This window comes from Pongo abelii, chromosome 9 (genome assembly GCF_028885655.2).
Source record: "Pongo abelii isolate AG06213 chromosome 9, NHGRI_mPonAbe1-v2.0_pri, whole genome shotgun sequence".
In the NCBI taxonomy this organism is placed as follows: domain Eukaryota; kingdom Metazoa; phylum Chordata; class Mammalia; order Primates; family Hominidae; genus Pongo; species Pongo abelii.
The window spans coordinates 27,012,631-27,035,364 of NC_071994.2; the positions used below are offsets into that span (position 1 = coordinate 27,012,631).

Sequence of the window (22,734 nt, forward strand, 5' to 3'; positions counted from 1 at the left end):
TCCCATAAAACAAACAAACAAAAAAAGATGCATTTTATTCACATGCAGTGCACATGAAGTTAATGATTTAAAAAAGAAATCAACTTTTTATTTTGCCATACCTGTTTGTTGAATCCTAAATGCTATCAGTATGATAATAGTATTGTCCCTCACCGTCTCATGTTTCATCATAATTAAATAAACAGCTTGTGAATTGCAGTCCAAAAAATGTCTGTGTTCCACTCCTAACTTAAGGGGTTTCCATAGAAACTGCGAGCAGCAAGTTTAACTGACATTTATTGGACTTGAGGCTATATGCAGCATTGATAGCTCACTGTTATTCTCTCTGGCACTCTGTGTATGTGTCTTCTTTTCTTCCTTTAACCCTCCGAAACTCTTTTCCCCTCAGTTCTCGCCTCCTCCTCTTCTTCCTCCCTCTCTTTCTCTTATTAGCAATGAGGAAGCAATTTGGACTTTGTTAGATTTAACAAATGCAATAATACTCAAATGGGATCTAATACTTAAGTGTAATTGTGTTATTAGCTGGAAATGTTTTTCTTCAAAAATGAAAGAATTCGGAGTGAAGTTTACTAAGATAGCACATGTTGGTAAGAAGGAACTCTTGGCTGTCCCTTGAAAGTTTGTATTCTGTGTATCATAATCCACATTCATATCCAGCTGTGGCTTGCTCTTTATTTATTCAACCCAGAATGATATTTCTCCCGAGTCCTTATTTTCCTCCCAGAGAATAAAAACACTGTGCTGATCATATTCCAAGAGAAAGTAAGAATTTACTTAGGAAAGATAAAATATGCTATATATTCAGTACCTACTGTGCAACATATATTTTGCTATTACTTTTACTTATGTTTTCTAGTTAACCCTACAAAATTCACTGCCAGATAGCATGTGGAAGGAAAATGAATCTGGAGCTGGCAGTTCAAGTTCAGGCCCCGCCACAGAGTGGCTGTAAAGCCTTAAACATGGTACCTCAATGCTTTGTCTTGGTTGCTCAAACACAAAATTGATAGGAGCACTTCTAAGTCATGAGGTTTGGTTAGGATTAGATGTGATACTACAGCTAGTACATCATAGTAGTAGTGTTAGTCTTCATCCCTTTAGAAATGAGGAAAACAAGTTGTCAAAAGAATATGTCATTCAGCCTGGACAACATAGCAAGACTCCATCTCTATAAAAAATTTTAAAAGCAGCCATGTGTGGTAGCATGCACCTATAGTCCAGCTACTCTGAAGGGAGGCTGAGGTAGGAAGATTACTTGAGCCCAGAAGTTCAAGGATACAGTGAGCTATGATTGCACCACTGCACTCTAGCCTGAGTGGCAGAGCAAGATTCCATCTCTAAAAAAAAAAAAAAAAGAAAAAATGTCACTTATCCAAATTTACATAGCTAGCAGAAGATATGTCTACACAGTACAGTGGCTAAAAGGAGATGGATTTGGACAGTACTAATTGTGTGATTTGGGTTAAGTGACAAACTTACAGAGCATCTGGCTCCTAACGTTCTTCATGGGGTTGTTGTGAGAATTAAATAAAACTGCGTATGTAAGTTAGTGCCTGTCATGGAAAGCATACCGTGTTTTTTGATCTCTTGGTCTCCTTTCCTCCCCTCACTTTTCTGATTTGTTTTGGTTTTGTATGAATTCAGAGCTTAAAAATTATTGATCCCCAAAGTCTATCTAATAGTTTAAAATGATCTTACAATTCATAAACTATCCCAAGTTATCCTGATAACAATGAGAAAGGAAAGACAGATGCTACCACACACATTTTATAGGTTAGGAAAAAGGAGAGATCTTTAATATAGTGAATGAGGAAGCTGAGGTTTTACCTAATTCCCCAGGGTCCTTTTTATAATTAAAATTTCCAATTCCATTGTTCTTAATTTGGATCCTATATTCATAGCTTTTAAGGCAAAAACCCAATAGATATTAACTCCTCTTTCTAGTGAATGTGAGAGGAAGACACTTTTGGTCAAGAAGAAGGAAAGGAGGTAAGGAGAGGGTAGTCTCTTGCAATCCTGTTTCCAGGTCATTCTTCTTGGATCTGAAGGGACATGTGGAAATGTAATTCTCAATTTCAGTGATAAATGAGGCAATGACTTTGTGCAGCAATATGCCTAGTGTTGCTGGCTGGAGAAAAGGGGTGAGTTGAAGAGAAAAAGCAAAAAAATAAAAATAAAAATCCGGGTATCAATCAGAGATGTTGATTGACATGTGGTGAATTCATTACTAGGTTACTAGGGAGAGAAAGTGTGAGAGTGCAGCTAGGACAAGAGTCTGATAGGACAAGATTACTGGTAAAAGTGACAGTTCCTATTCTCACATACACACACACACACACACGTGCATACATAGGTGTACAGGTTTAATCAAAATAAACACTTCTTCAAATGATAATTTTGTTGTTTCAAAGAGCTCATACTGGAGATAAAAATGATAGCTCTAACTTTTTTTGTTGTTGTATGCTTATACTTGCCTTATTATTGGAATATTGATTCTCAGCAAAAGCAAAATCAAAAACAAAACAAAAAGAATATTGATTCCATGTTATCTTTGGAAGAACCTTAAGCTACTGTGTCCATTTTGTGAGTGCTAACTCAGTTAAAACTAAGTAATATAATCTCTAAAGCCAATTTTCCCACCACACAGAAATAACAATATGTCACAGTGTACTGAAAGTGTGATCAAGTAATGGTGCTACAGGCAAGCCCTCTGTTCTGGAACTCCCACTTTTCCCCAGGATTCCTCCATAAGTTATATGATGCATGGCAACATTGCAAAATTAGTGACGCTGAATTTCTTTACTTGTTCTTAGAATAAAGTTAATTACAAATAGAAGTTTTAGTATTTTTCTTCCATGCCTTCACAGGTCATCTTGGTAGCCTTGGGATTGAAGAGAGTAGGTAAGAAAAGTCTTTCTGGATGGGCCGGGCGTGGTGGCTCACACCTGTAATCCCAGCACTTTGGGAGGCTGAGATGGGCGGGTCACGAGGTCAGGAGATCGAGACCCTCCTGGCTAACACGGTGAAACCCCATCTCTACTAAAAATACAAAAAAAAAAAAAAAAAATTAGCTGGGCATGATGGCAGGTGCCTATAGTCCCAGCTACTTGGGAGGCTGAGGCAGGAGAATGGCGTGAACCCAGGAGGCAGAGCTTGCGGTGAGCCAAGATCGCGCCACTGCACTCCAGCCTGGGTGACAGAGCGAGACTCCATATCAAAAAAAAAGTAAAAAGAAAAGAAAAGTCTCTGGATGGATGCTGTAGCAGCCTTTTTTTTTTTTTAGGAGACCAGGTGGTAAATATTTTAGGCTTTGCAAGCCATATAGTTTATCACAACCACTCAGTTCAGCCCTTCAATGTAAAATCAGCCATAGACAATGCTTACACGCATGGGTGTGGAAGTCTACTAATAAAACTTTACTTACAAAAACTGGGGTGGTGAGCCCAATTTTGCCTACGGGCAGTAATTTCCAAACCATTATCTTAGAGTTTTGCTTACATCTCCATCCCTCTTCTAGTTCTGCTCACATGTCAGGTGCAGCTTAAAAAATGGGACTGAGGAATGCAGGAATGACACCTATATCATAATTTAACCTAATTTTGTGGATTGTACTTTGTACACACTGATTTCTTATTAAAGTTTATTTTTGTGGTATGCCTTTGGCGTGGAAAGAACACATATTCTGTCCTCACTTTACAGATGGGTATGGAAAGTTTAAGTAACTTGCATTATTATCACCCAACGTCTCTAATATCCACATTAGAATCGGACTGTCAGCCCTGTGCTTTTTCAGATTATTGTTTTAAAAATGCATCCTCTCAAGAATAAAGACATGGTGGGAAAAGTAACTAAAAAGTAATTTTAACCATTCAAATCAAGGAAACATAGTTAATAATGGTTTAAATAGGAGCATGCACAGGCTTCCCTACTTTCTTATCCCATTATGATACCATAAGGACCCAGCTCCTTATTGCTTTTCATGTACAGCTCTATTTTTTCCCATGAAATATTTTTGCAAATGATGCATTGCAGGCAAAGTGAATACAGAAAAATACAGGGAATTTTTACTTTCCATGGTACTGTGTTAACTGAAGCTCATTCATTTTGGAATTGAATCCTAGTTTTGCAAGGTTCCATGGTAACTAAGAGCAAATATAGGAATTGTGCAAAAAAGAAAACTTGGTTCCAATATTCACAACCTATGGTTAACACAGCATGGAGCAAAATGAGGACTGCCTTAAGTAAATAAATAACTGCAAATCTAATTTTCATATGTCTGCATTTGCTGAATAATCCCCTCTTTTGCAGTCATTAGGAAGAAACAAAAAAATCACTGATTCCAGTCATTTCCATTATCTGACATGTCATCACCAAGGTTTCCTCATTATACAATGTTAACAGTGTTGAGGTTACTTTAAACCAGTTTCCATTTCCAATTAGGAGGCCATCCCTGCTATCTGCATTCTGATTAAATGACGTTGCCTGGAAATCACAGAAAGAGTCTACTCTGTTTCCTCCCCTTGCTCAGATCTCATAAACACAGACTCAATTAAAGAGAGTTTCCTTATCAGGTTTTTGTGGGTCATTTTGGTGAATTTATTAAACTCTTAAGTCATGCTGAAAACTGGAAAACAGTGGGTCTGAGATATTCAGTGGGAGCCACTAGATTTGCAAGACTTACTCCAAAGTTCTAGGGACTAAAAAATATACAGAAATCAGAGGAAGCAATGACAGGTCAGGAATCATGGGATCTAGTAAATATATATAAAGAGTATTACATATTAAGGATTCCAGAGCAGAGATAGAAAAATCATAATGTTATTTCAGCTTATATTTTAGGTAAAAGTCAGAGCCTAACCCAGGCCATCATTATTTTATAGCTTGATTATTGAAATATTCTATTTCACTCTGTCCTATTCATATTCCATACCACTGCAGACTTGCTTTTCCTTAAATACTCTTCCCACTGTACTTTTCCCTTCCAGTTTTGCCTGTGGGCAGTAGTTTCCAAACCATTCATCTTAGAGTTTTGCTTATATCTTCATTACCTTTCTATTTCTGATCACATGTCAGAAAGAAAAATCAAGTCCCTACAATCTATCCATGAGCTAATATCAAATCTAAATTCCTTGTCTATTTTTTATATTCTGGTGTTATTTCATTTATTCTACTTACTACTCCACTGCCTATATCATGTTTACTTTCATATATTCCCTACCCAACTTGTGCCTCTTTTCAAACAAACTCTTTCTCTTTTCTTGATGATGATTATTATTATTTAGAGATAGTGTCTTGCTATGTTGCACAGGCTGGGCTCAGATTCCTGGGCTCAAGTGAACCTTCTGCTTCAGCCTTCCAAGTAGCTGGGACTACAGGCACGTGCCACCATGCCTGGTTCTTTCCATTTTTTTCTCTCTTTCTGCTCTCTGTTAGTGTATGTTCCTTACTGTGTGCTGCTATAATACCTCATTCTAAAGAACAGAGAATAGAATTTCTGTAGTACTTTCTGCTGCATTATAATTCCTGGCTTACTCACCTGTGAATCATACTGCCCTGTGAGATTCTTGATGAGAGACACTTGGCCCTAAGTGTCAAGAAATGAGCATTGTGCTTGAAATTTGGTGGGCACTCAAAAAATATTATTGAAGGAAAGTGCCTGTTTTTTTTTTTTTTCTCTCTTGAAATGCTAGACCTTTTGCTTATTCAAATCTACATATCTCCTAGATCCACTGTCCACATACCTTTCACTGATTGCTCAAGCCTCACTGGTTCTCTCTGAACACCCAGACTACTTACAAGGATCTACGCAATCATACACACTCCCTCAGTGGAGCACGTTGGCATTGGTTTATGACTGTTGTTTATACTGGGCTTGTCTCAGTACCCTGTTACAAATGATCAATGATGGCTAGTTACTGAATTGGAGTTCCCTGGTAAGTATAGCGTTAGAGGGTATACTTAGAATCATATATTATTATAGCTGAAATGACTTTAGAGATTCTCTTTCCCTGCACCCTACTATAAAATGAATCCCAGACATCTTTAGTGCTTTGCCTGGGGTTATAAATATGTTTTTGGTTACTCTCTAGGAAATTAGGGTTTTTGTACTATTTAATAATGAACAAGGAAGTAAGTACTTGGTAAAATGTTGGAAGGTGATTTTAAAATCTGAATGACTCTATATACATGATATTTGTTCTCTTCGAATTGCCTTGCATGGTAATTTAAATTGCATTGCTCATTATAAAAATCCATATGCCTTTTGGGTACTATTGTTGGTTGGTTTGTTTTCAACCTATAGAGGCATTGATGACCTTAGCACAGGGCATTTTCTAAGGATTAATGAGAAGTTGGGGGTTAATGACTATCAACTCCTCCCAGCCAGTCATCAATCCAAAGGAAGCCTGGGAAGCAAGGCTATTAACCGCATTACCAACTTTCTGAAATCACATCCTTCTCTGCCTGCCTTGCCAAGGACTTATGTTTCAGATAGCCTTCCTTGTTAGATCTTTTTTCAAAAGCACTTCTTTAGTTACTTGCTTTGTCATTAACCTAGATGAAAACAAAATATATATGGAAAATAATTTTCTACATATTTTGATTAAACATTATTTGAAATACTCAGCCCTTTTTATATGCTTTTCTCTCCCCTATATTTTTCAAACTGAAAGCCTAGAGCAAATCACCCTATTGTGCATCCCGAGAAGCTAAAATATATGACCAGTTTCTGCCGTTTACCCTCTCTCCAACACTAGATTTGTTTATTGAGGGAGGATCCTTATTGGGGTTTTGGTTATGTTTGTTTTAACAGAATATTATTTTTTATTTATTTCTTTTATATGGTTGTTTTTCCACTAATATTCATAAGTATAGTGTTTTCTCCTTTGGCATCAGGCATGGTCATCCAAAACACCCTAAGAGATAAATATCAATGCATTAGTTAATGCATTACTACATTTTCCTTTGAGGAATAAACTATAGCAAAACAAAAGAAAATTCTGGAACAGAGAAGGTCCCATTTCTGCTCTGTTGAGGGAGCGCAGGACCTTATTTTATCATTCTGCATCCTGATTCATACATTGCCACAAATTCCTTAAAGAAATGACATGGAGTGACAAAATGTCACCAGTGTACTGATGTTTAAGTTGTTCGGCAAAGATTGCTGTCACCAGGGTAGACTGCATCCCAAGACCCTTCCCAACGGGCATTTGTTTTGAGGAATTTACTCAAGAGCTGGGTTTTTACTCTCAGAAATTTGATTTTGGTAGCTCATTATGAGAAGGTTGTAAATGTACTTGCTAAACACATAAGAAAATGATATATAGAGCAGAATGCCAATGTGCTAATTTATAGCTAGAACTCTAACAGACCTTTCAAGCACTTCAGTCTATCAGTTATTTTGTATGGAACTTAAACTTTTTTGGAGCCATAAATCTCTTTGAGAGTATGACGTTAAGACTAATGAATAATCTTTCTATAAAAATATATAATCATATTTAAACAAAAATTGGCATATACTTTCAGGAGGTTCACAAATGATTTGAAACCCATTAATAAACTTTTTAGGAACCCATGATGGTACTGTACAATTTCATGGAAAAGGAAATAATAATCAAATACGGTTATTGATGAAAAATGAAACTAAGAGAACTTAATTGTATGATTCAAATTGTTTTAGTGTTATATTATTATAGTCGATGCATCAACCATTCTCCATATATGGACTTTAACCGTCATCAGTGCTAGACAAATAATGGAAACAATGAAGACAATAACAAATATTCCTACAATATTGATTATGTACAAGACACTGTTCTAAAACTTTCTATATTAACCCATTTATCCTCACAATAATAGAGTCCAAAATCACAATACTCAATCCCCATGCAGTTTCACAGAAGGGTACTACAAAAATTTGTGTCTCTGATTTTTAAGTCTTTGTGTACTATTAGTGTCTGCTTAGTTGTGTAAGCAGTTAGAAATCTACAACAATCAACCTTTTCTTGAGGCCACATATTTATTCCTATATTGAGCATACATAATATACAAGATACTCTGGATGTAATATTTAGGATACAGGTTACTGCTGCTAAGCATAGATTTTTACCCTAAACCATCATTTTCAATCCCCTATTTACATGCTATTTTTGGTAATTTACTTCTTCACAATCTTAATACATAAGTTTTCATTTGTTTATGTGGAGGGTGACAAGGAGTAATTATTCAGCCCTCTCTTTGCCATTTAAACTAAGTTTTATACCTTTTCTATCTTTTTGGTTCACATATAAGTCTTAGCAATGGACTTCAATAAATTATGTTTTTATAAAATTAGTTTATCAATTTGGCTGCTATGAATTAAAATATGTGACACATTTCAGTAATTCAATTCAGCTAATATTTATTGAATGCCTAAATATCAACCAGTTTCTGTCTTTGAGAAAACTTATGAAGAAATAGGTTGAACACATTCCCAAACATTTACATGCAAACATGGATTTGGTAAGTGTTATAGTCTTGGCTTTACAGAAAATTTAGGGGAAGGATGGATTTATACTGATCAATAAGGCTGATGACAGCCTAGTAGAAAGAGCCATAGTAAAATTGGCTCTGACTGGGTACAATTTTGATTTTAAAAAACTCAGAGTAGGTAATTTCAGTCTAAAGTAAGAAGGAGCAAGTCCCCAAAGAGGAAAAGTAGAGGGAGTATTTTTAGAGTCAGAACAGACTGCAGCCTAGACTGTGTTAAGAACAGTGGGAGATACGACTGGGAAAGCAGAATAGCACAGCACTATGGAGGGGCTTACATGTCACACGAAGGCAGTGGTTTTCAAAGAGGACAGTTTTGCCCCCCAGGGGACATTTGGCAGTGTCTGGAGACACAGTAGATTGTCACAACTGAGGTTGCTACTGGCATCTAGTGGGTAGAGGCAGTAAGGGATTTAGGCTTAATTCTGCAGGCACTGGGGAACTATTGATGGGCTATGCTTTCTTGCACTGTGATTGTCTAGGCTCCCATGTGTTGTTACACTAAGTCTGCAAAATGTTGCTTTGAAAATCTCCTATGGGAAAAATATGAAAAGAAAAGACCACTTGTGGAGATAAGGAATAACATACATTAATCATTAAATGGCCCTTGAACTTGAAGAAAAAAGAAAAAAAAAAGGAAGAAGAAAGACACAACAGTTTCTTGCATTGTGGGGCTCCAGACTTAAAATATTAGCACAAAGGAGAATGTAGGCATTGTTACAAACAGGCATATTTCTAATCATTGGAGCATTCTGATTTCATTACCTGGAGAGTGAAATATCTAGCAGTACATGGAGCTTGAGATTTTAAATATTTTTCTCGGTTTATACATTTCACTAAAGCAAATTGCTGTCAAAAACATAAACATACGCCCAAACACCTCAAATCCCACCCTATAATTTGAGAAACAAGTTGGTCATCTATATTTTACATTTTCTTAAATAATTAATATCAAAAAGTGAATAAGATTGAAAGGATTCAAAAACAGCCAGAAACCTCATGCCAGGTACACTTATCTCTCCAGCATCGTGAGAGAGTAAACAAGCAGGAAAAAAAACAAATTAATTTTATTTTTAGCCCTGCCAAGCTGTGACTGTATCCCTGGGTCGGATTTTTTAGCATGAAGTAGATTTGACTTTTTGTTGCTAAGGCAAGGTTTGGAGCCGCCATAGCCTTCCGCAGTCCCTTGCCTATTCTATCTTGTTGCTTTAGATTGTGACAGTAGAATTAGAAGATCTTTTCCACCCATGGATTTTTAAATAAATGGTTCAAATGAGTCTCTGTAGCAGGCATGTGGTGATCAAGAAGCCCTTCCATTTTAAAGGCATTTGCTGACTCTAGGAGTTCTTTTCTCTGTTATAAAGTGTTCTGATCCAATGCAGTGACCTGAAAGCTAATCCAGTCCTCCCTAGTTCTGGAGTACATGTGGTGGGAAGAAGCAAATCATGAAAACAACTAGGCATCCTCTTAGGCAGAAATTTTCAAGGCAATCGTGTTATTTTAGGCACATACAGCAGAGGGCATTGTTTGGTCAAACATAAAACAGGGCTGCTACTGATAATAATAGACAAAGAAAAAGAAATAGGGAAATCTCCCCGACTTTATCACCCACCCCATCCCCCTCAAAAAAAAAAATGCAAAGAGACAGTGAGATGATCTTTAAATCACTGTTCTTCTCAGCTCTTTGTAGGAGAAACTTCTGTGAAAATAACTACAAACTGGAAAACATTATTCCAAAAATCGATGAAATTCCTGCTATGTGAATGGGGTTCTACTAGGTGTTAGGGATCAATAAGTGAGTATGACATCCTATGGGTCCTTAGTGCGTTTACAGCCTTGACTTAATGAGTTTTCAACCTGTTTCTGTCTGCGTGGGGCACTCATTCATTCATTCATGCATTTAACAAATACTCCATGAGTACTGTTCTAGGTGAATACTGCTGAATAAGGAAGACAAGTCTCTACTCCATGGAAATTAACCTTCCACTGAGGTGAGACAGGCAGTAAGAAAATATGCACCTGAGTGTATGAGAAAAAATAACAAATAGTGATATGTGCTATGAGGGAAATTGAATATGGGTAACTTATTAAATATGACAAAAGGGATACTTTTTGCCAGGTAATCAAGAAGAACTTTCTGAGAAGGTAAAATTTAAAGTGAGCGCAGAATTAAAAGGAAAACCAACCACCCAGAAATCAAAGGATACACATTGCAGGCAGAGGGAATCCTGGTACAAAGGTCCTGAGTCGGGAACAAGGCTGAATCTTTTGAGAAACCATGAAAGGCCAATGGGGTGGAACCGAGAAGGTGGAGTAAGAAAAAGTTGAGAAGTAGGAGAAGCAGACAGAGGTCAGGCTGAGTCTTGGATACCAAAGCAGTTTGCATTTTGTTCTGAAAAGGTATGGAGCTAATAGGGGTGTTTCAACTAAAAAAATAGCATGAACATATTTATAATTTAAAAATTCAATCTAAATACTCTAAAAAGAATGAATTGTCATAATGCAGTTAACCAAAGTAGGGAAATTAATGGCAGTGTGTTTAAGAGGTTCACGCTGGAAACGAAGATGACATATAATCTAGAAAGAGACAATGAGGAAAAGTAAACAGACCCACATTATGTTTTAAGGTTGAATCAGAATAGTGCTGGGCTGCAGGTGAACACAGAAAAAGAAAAGTCAAAGAAGAGTTTAACAATTTTGCCTTGAGCAACTGGTCACGTGGCAGTGGCTTTTATGGAGGTTCAGGGGCAAGTTTGGGGATTCGCTTTCAGTGTACACTATGCCATTTAATTCGTGTAATCCTCACAATGTCTATTTATTGTATTGTTATCATCATTCCCACTTAGGAAGGTGTGGCTCGGAGAAGGCCAATTTACCAAAGATCAAACAGTCAGGAATACCAAACCAACCCTCCAGCGGGAGGCATTTTACTCTAAAGCTGGTTTTTGTTTTGCTGGGTCTTACTATTGTAGATTGGGCATTCTTTTTGTGCTTCAGCATTGTTTCAAATTAGAAAGAGGACTAAAACTAAATGTGTGTTTAGTAGTCCTTTGTGTGCAATCTGCAGCATGGACATGAGCCACTCTAGATATCAAAGATGCCTCTTTTCCTGAATTGCGGATCGGAGATTCCAAAATGATACACTGCTCTTTTTGTGTACCCTGATATTTTCTAACGTGACCATATGCAGAAGCTAATTTTCTCTTCATTGGTATTTCATGCTCAACAGGATTTTAACTGGGGCGTATTAATTTGAACTATACACATCTCAGTAGTCAGATAATCAGATTGGAGATCAGTTCCATTCATTTCTAAAGCAATACTAGGGACGTCGATTATTAAAGTCACTTACTTTCTCATCAAAGTCTTCTCTGCAATTTCCTTTAAGGACAAGAGCAGAAACTTTCCAAAACAATATTCTCATCATTCCCTCTCCTGCTTAAAAGCCTCAAGTTTCTAAGTTTTTATATTAAAATACATTCAAACTTTTTTGTTAGGCTTGCAGTGCCCGTCAATTGGGCTAGTTTAACTAACTTCTATAGTGTAAGTCCTTTACTTCCATTAAGTCAGTTTTCTTATTATTTTGTGCTCCTACTCCTCTGCTTTCATAAGTAAGCTCCTACCTCCTCCAACACTGCCCTGCCTCCATGCCAATCTATATTCCTTTAAAGACCTGCATAAAATTCCAAATCTCTATTTTTTTTTTTTGTCTTTCCTTTTTTTGAGATGGAGTCTAGCTCTGTTGCCCAGCTTGAGTGCAGTGGCACAATCTTGGCTGACTGTAACCTCCACCTCCCAGTTCAAGCGATTTTCCTGCCTCAGCCTCCTGAGTAGCTGGGATTACAGGTGCCCACCACCATGCCCAGCTACTTTTTGTATTTTTAGTAGAGACGGGGTTTCACCATGTTCACCAGGATGGTCTCGATCTCTTAACCTCATGATCTGCCCACCTCAGCTCCCAAAGTGCTGGGATTATAGGCCTGAACCACCGTGCCTGGCCCCAAGTTCTCTTGTTCTTTTTATTTATTTATTTTTTTTTTAATTTTTTTATTTTTTTGAGACAAAGTTTCGCTCTGTCACCCAGGCTGGAGTGCAATGGTGCCATCTCAGCTCACTGCAACCTCCACCTCCCGGGTTCAAGCTATTCTCCTGCCTCAGCCTCCCGAGTAGCTGGGATTACAGGGATGCATCAACACACCCGGTTAATTTTGTATTTTTAGTAGAGATGGAGTTTCTCCGTGTTGGTCAGGCTGGTCTTGAACTCCCCACCTCAAGTGATTCACCCACCTTGACCTCCCAAAGTGCTAGGATACAGATGTGAGCCACCATGCCCGTCCCCAAATTCTCTTCTTAAAGCATTCTCTGATTAGCTATGCCTACATTAATCTCTGGTAATTCTTTATGGCATGTAAATATTGAATGTATTGATTTACGCTAGTACCTATATGCATCTATGTACATTTTTAAATTTTTGATATATGTCTATAATTTGTTTTATACCTCCAAGATTGGAAAGTTCTTGAAGACATGGGTAATTTAGCTCTCTTACAATCCTTATTATACACTCCAGCACATGACCCCGTGTTCGCGGCAGCCACATTGTTGTTGTTGTTTCGCTTTTCTAGTACATAGTTCTCTGTAGTCAGAACGTCTCACCTAATGATATGGTAATGTTATCACTAGTGACATATAGTCACAACACTAGTGACAACATTATAATATCATTAGGTGAGACGTCCTGACTACAGAGAAACATAAACCCTAAAAATATATTATACATTCTTCCACTGTAAGCCAAATAAGTCTTCTAGAAGAATGAAAATGCAGAGTCAGGTGGGTTTTTTTTTCCCCATAAATCTCAGCTTCTGAAATTTTAGTATTTTCTAGAAACATTGCAGAGTCAGTGTGTTTAGCCAAACAGCTGCCTGTTAACTTGACAGGTTGATTCACTGGGTTATAGTCATTTAAATGTTGTAGCATTTCCATTACATTTACCTACTGATTCAGCCCCGGGTATATTTACAAAAAAAAATTTCTTTTCCCTGAAAATCTGCAGAACTACATACTCCTGCATAAGGGGTGGAGGAAGCTCAAGATTTGCAAGATTGGGTTAAAAATGGGAAAATAAATGATCTATATTAGGAAATATTTATGAAATAAGCTTGATTTGCAGAAGTGTGTTAACTTTGGTAATGGTGTTATTTAATTCGTTGCTGTGTTTTTTCTCCTGTGTATTCTAGCATTCTTTAAAACCCAGAGATGTCCAGATAAATTATTTTGCAGTAGAAATCCTTCTTAGCATGATGTGGGATGAGCTTCAGACCTTTCTTATAAGGATATCATGTTGCTTTACCTTAACTTGTTTCCTTTGAAAGGTCTCATACTTACAACGTATAGGAAAATAAAATAATAAAATGTTTCCCTTTTCTTTGCTATTGGCTGAGGAAATAAGCAGAGAGAGAGAGAAGAAATGAACATAAATGTATCAGGATAGGTTTGGCTGCATGTAACCAGAAAAATAATAACTCTTTATACTGTAACATTAATTTTACATAATAAGAAGTCCAGAGGAAAAACAGTTACAGGGTTCATTAATTCAGCTGCTTATCACAAATATCAAAGATATAAGTTCTTTCCATTTTTTCATTTTTTCTTTCTTGATATATCAGCTTTGTCCTCAGGCTGCCTCCCCTCTTGGCCACAAGATGGCTGCAGCAGCTCTAGGCATCTTTTACCCTCAACAATATCTGGAAACAGAACAAAGAATTATTTCTTCCCCATGTTTTTCTTCTTATTAGTGGGAGAAAAAAAATCCTGAAATCCCTCAACTGACTTCCCCTCACATCTTATTAGCCAAATTGTGTCACATGTTCAGACCTCATTAGTCTCTGAAAGCAGGAATGGTACTATCAATCTTTGCTTAGACAAGAGCTTAGCTAACTATAATCTGCAAGACAACCTGCTACTTTTTTGTGTGTGCCCTGTGAGCTAAGAATGTTTGTGAATTTTTAAATGGTTAGGAAATAGAATTTATTCATATATATATTCTTTTTTAAAAAAGTTTAGTTATTGTGGGTACACAATAGGTGTATATATTTATGGGATACATGAGATACTTTGATACAGGCATACAATGTGTAATAATCACATTAGGATAAATGGGGCACCCATGACCTCAAGCATTTATCCTTTGTGTTACAACAATTTTACTATTTTAGTTATTTTAAAATGTACAGTAAATTATTGTTGACTGTAGTCACCCTATTGTGCTATCAAATAGATCATATTAATTCTGTCTAACCATATTTTTATACCCATTAACCATCCCTCCTTTGCCTCCCCACATCCAACTATGCTTCCCAGTCTCTGATAACCATCATTCTGCTCTCTATCTCCATTAGTCAATTGTTTTACTTTTTAGCTCCCACAGATAAGTGAGAACATACGAAATTTGTCTTTCTGTGCTTGGCTTATTTCACTTCACATAATGACCTCCAGCTCCATCCATGTTGTTGCAAGTGATAGTTTCTCATTCTTTTTTATAGCTGAATAGAACTTCATTGTATATATGTACCACATTTTAAGAATTCATTTGTCTGTTGATGGACACTTAGGTTGCTTCCAAATCTTTGATATTATGAAAAGTGCTGCAATAAACATGGGAGTGCAGATATTTCTTCCATATGTTGATTTCCTTTTTTAGGGAATATATGCCTAGCAGTGGAACTGCTGGATTATATTATAGTTCTATTTTTAGTTTTTTGAAGAACTTCCAAAGAGTATTCCATAGTGGTTATACTAATTTACATTTTGACCAACAGTGTACAAGGGTTCCCTTTTTCCCACATCCTCACCAGCATTTGTTACTGTTTTTGGATAAAAGCCCTTTTAACTTGAGTGAGATGATATCTCATTACAATGTCTATTTAAGTCTTTAATCCATTTTGATTTTTTTATATGACCAGAGATAGAGGTCTAGTTTTCTTCTTCTGCATATAGACATACAGTTTTCTCAGCACCATTTATTAAAGAGACTGTCCTTTCTCCAGTGTATGTGCTTGGCACCTTTGTCAAAAATGAGTTCACTGTAGATGTATGGATTTGTTTCTGGATTCTCTATTATGTTCCATTGGTGTATGTGTCTGCTTTTATGCCAGTACCATGCTGTTTTGGTTACTATAGCTCTGTAGTATAATTTGAAGTCAGGTAATGAGATTCCTCCAGTTTTGTTCTTTTTGCTCAGGATAGCTTTGGCTATTCTGGGTCTTTTGTGGTCTCATACACATGTTAAGATTTTTTTTTCTATTTCTGTGAAGAATGTCTTTGGTATTTTGACAGGGATTGCATTGAATCTGTAGATTACTTAGTGTAATATGGACATTTTAATCCTATTGATTCTTCTAATCCATGAGCATGGAATATCTTTCCATTTTTTGTGTGTCTGATTCAATTTCTTCTTTCATCAGTGTTCTATAGTTTTCATTGTAGAGATCTTTCAGTTATTCAAGTTAATTCCTAAGTATTTTATTGTATTTATAGCTATAGTAAATGGGATTAATTTCTTGATTTCTTTGTTCAGATTGTTTGCAATTGGCATTTAGAAATGCTACTTATTTTTGTATGTTGATTTTGTATTCTGCAACTTTACTGAATTTATCAGTTCTAACAGTTTTTTGGTAGAGTCCTTAGGGTTTTCCAAATATAAGATCATATCATCTGCAAAGATAATTTGACCTCTTCGTTTCCAAGATGTCCTTTATTTGTCTTGTCTGATTGCTCTAGCTACAATTTCCAAAAATATCATTTTATACTATAAATAGTATTATTGGAGCACAGCCACGCCCAGTTATATACCTTTTGGCTATGGCTGCTACAGTGGCATAACTGAGTAGTTGCAACAAGAGATCATATGGCTTACAAAGCCTGAAATAATTACTATCTGGACCTTTACAGAAAAAGTTTGCCTACTTCTAGCTTAAACGAAACTCTATTCACCCTTAAGTACTGGGTCAGCCTCTCCCAAAACAGATAAAATAGTATATATGTGTGTGTGTGTGTGTGTATACACTTTTTATATAGATATAAAAAAGTATATAGACCTATATCTATGTATATATATATATTTTTTGTTTTGTTTTGTTTTGTTTTTGCATGGGAGTAAATGTTTTATATAAAATTTTCTTAGGAAAGAATAAGGGAGTAGGATGTTTGGGTAAGCAACAAATTTGTGTTTGTGGGGTAGGGGGAGGGTGAAGATATTGTTTGAGATTCAATCACAATTTAAATGAGTAATACACCTTGTGTATTGTAAAAAGGTAATTCCTGAAATATCACCAATATAACCTGTTGATAAGGCAGAGCTGACTTTATTGATTATGATGGTAAGGAAAAGAACCACCTCACAAAGTTTGGCAGTGTCTGTGAGTGGAGCTGTGAAGATTAGGTCAGAATTTATTAAGAATTGGAAGTTTGACTGACATAGGAACAGAAAACCAAATACTGCCTGTTCTGTCTTATAAGTGGGAGCTGAACAATGAGAATGCGTGGACACAGGGAGGGGAACAACACACACTGGGGCCTGTTTGGGATGTGGGGGGAGGGAGAGCATCAGAAAGAAATAGCTAACGCATGCAGGGCTTAATACGTAGGTGATGGGTTGATAGGTGTAGCAAACTGCTATGGCACACGTTTAACCTATGTAACAAACCTGCACATCCTGCACATGTAACCAGGAACTTAAAATTTAATTTAATTTTAAAAAAAGAATTGGAAGTATGAGTCTAGGAAGGTTTTTCAATGTAGAAACTTATTTAGGATTATACAAGAATTATGACACAACAATTCAGGATTGAAGAAAACAGCAAGGTGAGTCAAAAGATTCAGTAAATCTGAGCACAGATGTCTGTTGAATTTTCCATGAAAGAGTAGATAGAACTTTGGGGGAAGTTCCTATAAGGATCAGTGAAGCCATTTGCTTTGGTGGAAGAGCCCCAGAAGAGGAAAGAGGTGCTAAGACAGACAGTGGAACAGCAAAGTCATGTTGATGTAGATGGTAAGGTGTGGTTTGGAGTCTTAGGGTCCAGGGGTAAGCAGTTTTGGTTCTCCTATTTAGGGAGGTTTGTTAAGGGTAATGTGAGAAGGGAAAGAAGAGGTACAGTTGTGGGTAACTGAATTCATCTTTCTCCCTTCTTGCTTACAAACTAGTTCTAATGCTTAGACAAAGCCTATGATGACTTAGCAATGATACTGTGCTAAGTAAAGCATCTCCGTTAGCTAACTCTTTCACGTATACTTGCTTCTGTGTCTCTCACTGCGGCTCTCAGTGCACTAAAGCATGGGTAGTAAAGGAAGAAAGTCTATTGACAAAGTCAAGATATCCTCTGGGACAAGGCTAAAAGTATCATAGTTTAATTCAAAACTCACACAAATGCATTTGTAAATAAATGCTGTCAGATGACATTGTAATGGATAGTACATACTTTTAAATTAATTTTTCTTTGATGTGATAAAAACATCATGAAAGAGATGTTGAAGCCTGGCTTTTGATATAAAGTAACATAATTTAGATATTAAAGTAAAAAACCTTTTGTTGATAGTAGTTGATTTAATTCAGTGCATGTACCAAGCATTATTCACTGTAGGTTATAAATTAGCTTTGAACCAGCTATAATTCTTAAAGCATTACTTATGACTGATTTATAGAAAATCTCATTAATTGCAATAGCACAAAGACCTTGAAGTAAGCAAGAAGTAGAAAATAAACCTCAGCCGGGAGAGTAAGAAAGAATAGATGCATATACCTTATAATTAATAGCAATATATCATTGTTGCATGTGTTTTACTGACAGTATGTTCCTGATTATATCAAGAAATCCTTACCACAAATTTGAATAAGAGATATTATTGTTGCTCCTGTCTTAAAAAATAGGAAGAAACTGAGTGTCCCATCACTTTATTTTTAATATGTATTAAATATTTATTATATATTGCTTCTTATGAGCCAGTAACTTTACATAACACAGTATTATGTGACAGTCCTAACCAAAGTCTTTTGAGTAGATAACAGTGTTCTTTCACAGATGGGGAAAGTAAACTATAGAGAGATGAAGTAACTTTCTCAATTTTAAGGTCATTGAGGTTCAAACAGGGATATGATCTCAAGAAGTCTCACATTGGACCCTTTTCTCTTGACCACTGAGCATGGCTGCCTTTACTGCCTCACATTTTAAAAAGAAAAAGGTAGCAAATGGCAGAGTAAGGAATTATCTTCTTTACTTTTGTGCTATTTCCAGTCAACCAGTTATTTCTACCTGTTTTGCCTGAGACCCTAGGATTCTGAGAAGGGCTATGGGGTAGGGAATGGGAGAAAGAATGAAGGAACAGGACCCTTGGACCCCAACCCTAAAAATGTTAATTTATGTATCAGGGATTTTGCATGCTATGTTATTTTATGCCCAATAACCTTAATAACATAGGCCCTCTCCCCCTGAAACCTATGTCTGTTTCAGGGAGAGAGGGCATATGTAAAACTACACTAAATCACTCAAATGATAAACTTTCGATGGTCATGATTACTGGAAATTTAGATGGCTTTCTATTGATAATGGAAATATAAAAGAGTTATTTAAGGCCATATTTAAATTTACAAGGAGGATAACTCTATCTGACTTAGGTTGTGAAACCTACCAAGCACATTGTTGTCATGATATAAATGGGGCAGGGTGTAGTCCTATAAAACCTGTTAACAGGATTGACGTGATGAGCCAGGCCTTTTTGTTTGGTAATTGTTTTAGAATGCAGGTTTTATTATTATTTAGCTATAGTGAAGCAACAGATCAGGAGATGGCTGCTGTTTAAAAAGTGATGTTTACTCACAGCTCACAGGAGGCGGGGCATGGCGCAGCATGTGGAGGCCACACTGGAAAGCAGCAGGATCAGCCAGTAGGGAGCAGCCAGTGGAAAATGTGGGCAAGAGCCTTTATTGTGGTTTTAGGGGAAGGCAGGGTAAATGGTCTTATGATTGGGTAGTTTGAACAATTTTGGCAGGCTCTGGGACATAGGGGCTGTCCCTTGTTGTCTGGTAAGTGGTAAGTGGACGTGGAGTGATTAGGGCACAGGAATGGTGGTGTGAGTGTTAAGAGTCCTGGGAGAACCTGATAAAGAAGGTGGCTGGGGTTTGACCTTTGGATTGGCTGGTTTGCATATGAAAGTCATGCTTATAGGCAAGTCCTTGACTATTTCTAGGAATTTGCTAGCCCTGAAAGGGTAGCCTCTCTAGGATCGGCAAGGCCTCAAATGTTAGAACATCAGAAAACACAAAAAATAAAAAGGCATGATTAATACATAAGAACATGTGACTACATATATGCAAAGGGCTGTGATTAGATATTTGCTTTGTCATACATTTTTCAATATCTTTTCATTTTGTGCCTACAGTATGCCAGGCACTGTGTTGGCAATAGGCTAAGAGGAATCCATCAGACATGGCCCCTGTTCTCACAGAGTCCACAGGCTGATGGAGGAAACCACCCAGAAACAAATAATCACAGTACCAGATGGTGTGAAAAGTCAATCTAGAGCTGCAACAGCTCCAAGGAAGAAAGCAAGTTGGTTGGCCTTAGAAGGCTGGGGAAAAAAAAATAGTAACTCAGAATCTATTAGTCAAGTATTTTTGCTGTCATAGAGAAGGACACAAAAGCCTCTGAAGCCAGAACTCAATGGAGGACTTTAAATATCACCTTCTTAAGACCAAGGTTCCTTACGGTGTTTTTGTAAATGTGGGTATATGTTTAAGGATTGCTAATGACAGCTGCTTTTCCTTAAGAACGCATCTCCTATTACTGAGGGGAAAAAAGCCTCTTCTCTAACTTCTGTAGGCTATGTAAATGCAACTATTTCTCACCGGGGATCTCACCACTAGTGAAAGGATCATGTCCTAACAAGGAACCAACCCTTCTTCCTCAAGCCCTCAGTGGTAGACAAGGAAGTGCTGGCTTTGAAACTGGATTGCTCTCTGGCACTGGCTTCTCTCCAAGACTCACTTGAGCCAACAGGAAGATCTTCCTAATTGCTCTGCTTGCCACTAGTTTCTTCCATTGCTTGTCTGTGCCCCATATTAACCTCGCATCATCATTTTTCAAAACAAAGCCGATGATAGCATTATTTTCTAAAAACAAAACATGTTGCCTGCGCTATAAAATCGGGACTCTTAAGTTTGACGTAACCAACCCTTAAGAGTCTTTACCCTATCTTATTCCAGCTTCCTTTCTCATTCTTGTCCTCAGGCCTTCCATTCTCCTGATAGAGGGTACTTTTTACTGTTCCCTGGATGTACTAGCATTTTTCATGTCTGCTTGCCTTGGTTCAGCTGATCCCTCTGTGCTTAAAATGCCCTTCTTTCCTTTTCTCAGCAGCTTCTACAAAATATAGATCAGATATCCGTCTTCTTTGAAACCTCCTTGGTTTTCCGGCATAGATTAAGTTGCTCTGATGTTAGTGCTCTTGTGCCAATGTAGACTTCTGTCATAGCAATGAACATATATCATTGTACTTCATCTGTTTGCTTATCTGTCTCACCTTTTAAATTCCCAGAGGTAAGGATTCTGTTCCTCATCCTTATATGCCCACTAGTTAGCAAAATATCTGGCTGAAGGAAACAACAAAAAGGACTTAGAACAATACCTCCCACGTTGTCAGAACTCAATAAATGTTAGATATGATTATTTTATAATAAAATATTTTTAGATTAATTTATTGTTAATGATATTTTAATATAATTATATTTGTTATTTCATACTTATAAATATTTTTAATATTACACTATTTTAATATTAAATTTAATAGCAATTTGTTTAATATTAAAATATTATTTTAATATTAAAAATTATAATAAAATTAATATTTCATTATAAATCTAAATATATGATTAGTATAATGATTACTATTATTTATAATGAGATTAGTATTTATAATGAAATTAATATTTCATATTAAAAATATTTTTAATATGAAATAATAACCATATCTAGCATATAATCATATCTAACATTTATTGAGTTCTGACAATGTGGGAGGCATTGTTCTAAGTCCTTTTTCTGTATTAACTCATTTTATCCTCACAACAACCCTATGTGGTGTGTAATATTAATATCTTCATTCCCATTTTGCAAGTGGGAGAGAAATTAAGCCACAGAAAGGATAAGTAACTTGCTCAAGGAGACACATAACGGGTACTACATTAGTGCCTTTTTGAATTGAAATGTGGTGACCTCTCCCACTGGCCCCTCCCCCCTTTTTTTTCTTTCCAAGAGATTCATAGAAGACACACTGTTTATTGAGTTGAGAGACTTGGGAGAAGTTATTACACATGTGCCCAGTCCACAATAAGCCAGCTGAGTGGGGTGTATACTTGGTAACAACAGCTCCTTTGGAAGACTTCCTTTGGCCACAAGAGATGCAGGAGATGAGTGATTTTCCTTCCCAGAAATCTACTCAAAACCAGTAAGAGTAGGGACACAAGACATAATAGTCCTGTTACAACTATTTTTTTCTGTAAATAAAAATTATGCTTCATGGGAAAATAGTTAATATGTGATATGTCTGCTTATAGGCTGCAGTCAGCTATGTTATAATGAGTTGGTATATGAGAATCTCTAGAAGTTTATATATACATGTGCATGTCACTATTTCAGTGCATCTTCACAGGTACCATAAATTAAGTTGCCAGTGCTTACAGCTGAGGTCACCCCCAAAGGGAAGGTATTTTAAAGAAATTGTGAAAAATATTTTGCATTTACCTTTATTCTCATAGCAACATTTTTATGGACCATCTGAGATCATATTCTCTGGGATCAGTCTAATGAGCATCTGAGCCCTGATTTATACTTACTAAACATGTGACTTCTTGAATGTCACTTCTATGATGATATTTCTTCATTTTGAAAATGAAAAGAAGGGCAATTCCTACTTCAGAGAAGTGTTGTAAGGATTACGAAGGATTACAACCAGCTTCATAGGCCTACAACCTGTGCTGTTGCAAAGAAACCCACATTTAGATGGACCCACACTTGGTTTAGTGGTCTTTTGTTACTGATTTGATATTATTAATACTTTTTTATAAGGCTTCCTACATTTTTATTTTGCACTGGGAACCACAAATTATGTAACCATTTCCAGACAGGCTTGTTTGTGAAGTATATAGCCCATGGT

General features: G+C 36.7%; 1 protein-coding gene across 5 annotated transcripts in view; it reads left to right on the plus strand.

The window, feature by feature from the left end:
- Positions 1 to 22,734, plus strand: part of LRRC4C (leucine rich repeat containing 4C) — a 183,689-nt gene that overhangs the window by 154,938 nt on the left and 6,017 nt on the right. The gene's annotated exons all lie outside the window — the stretch shown is intronic.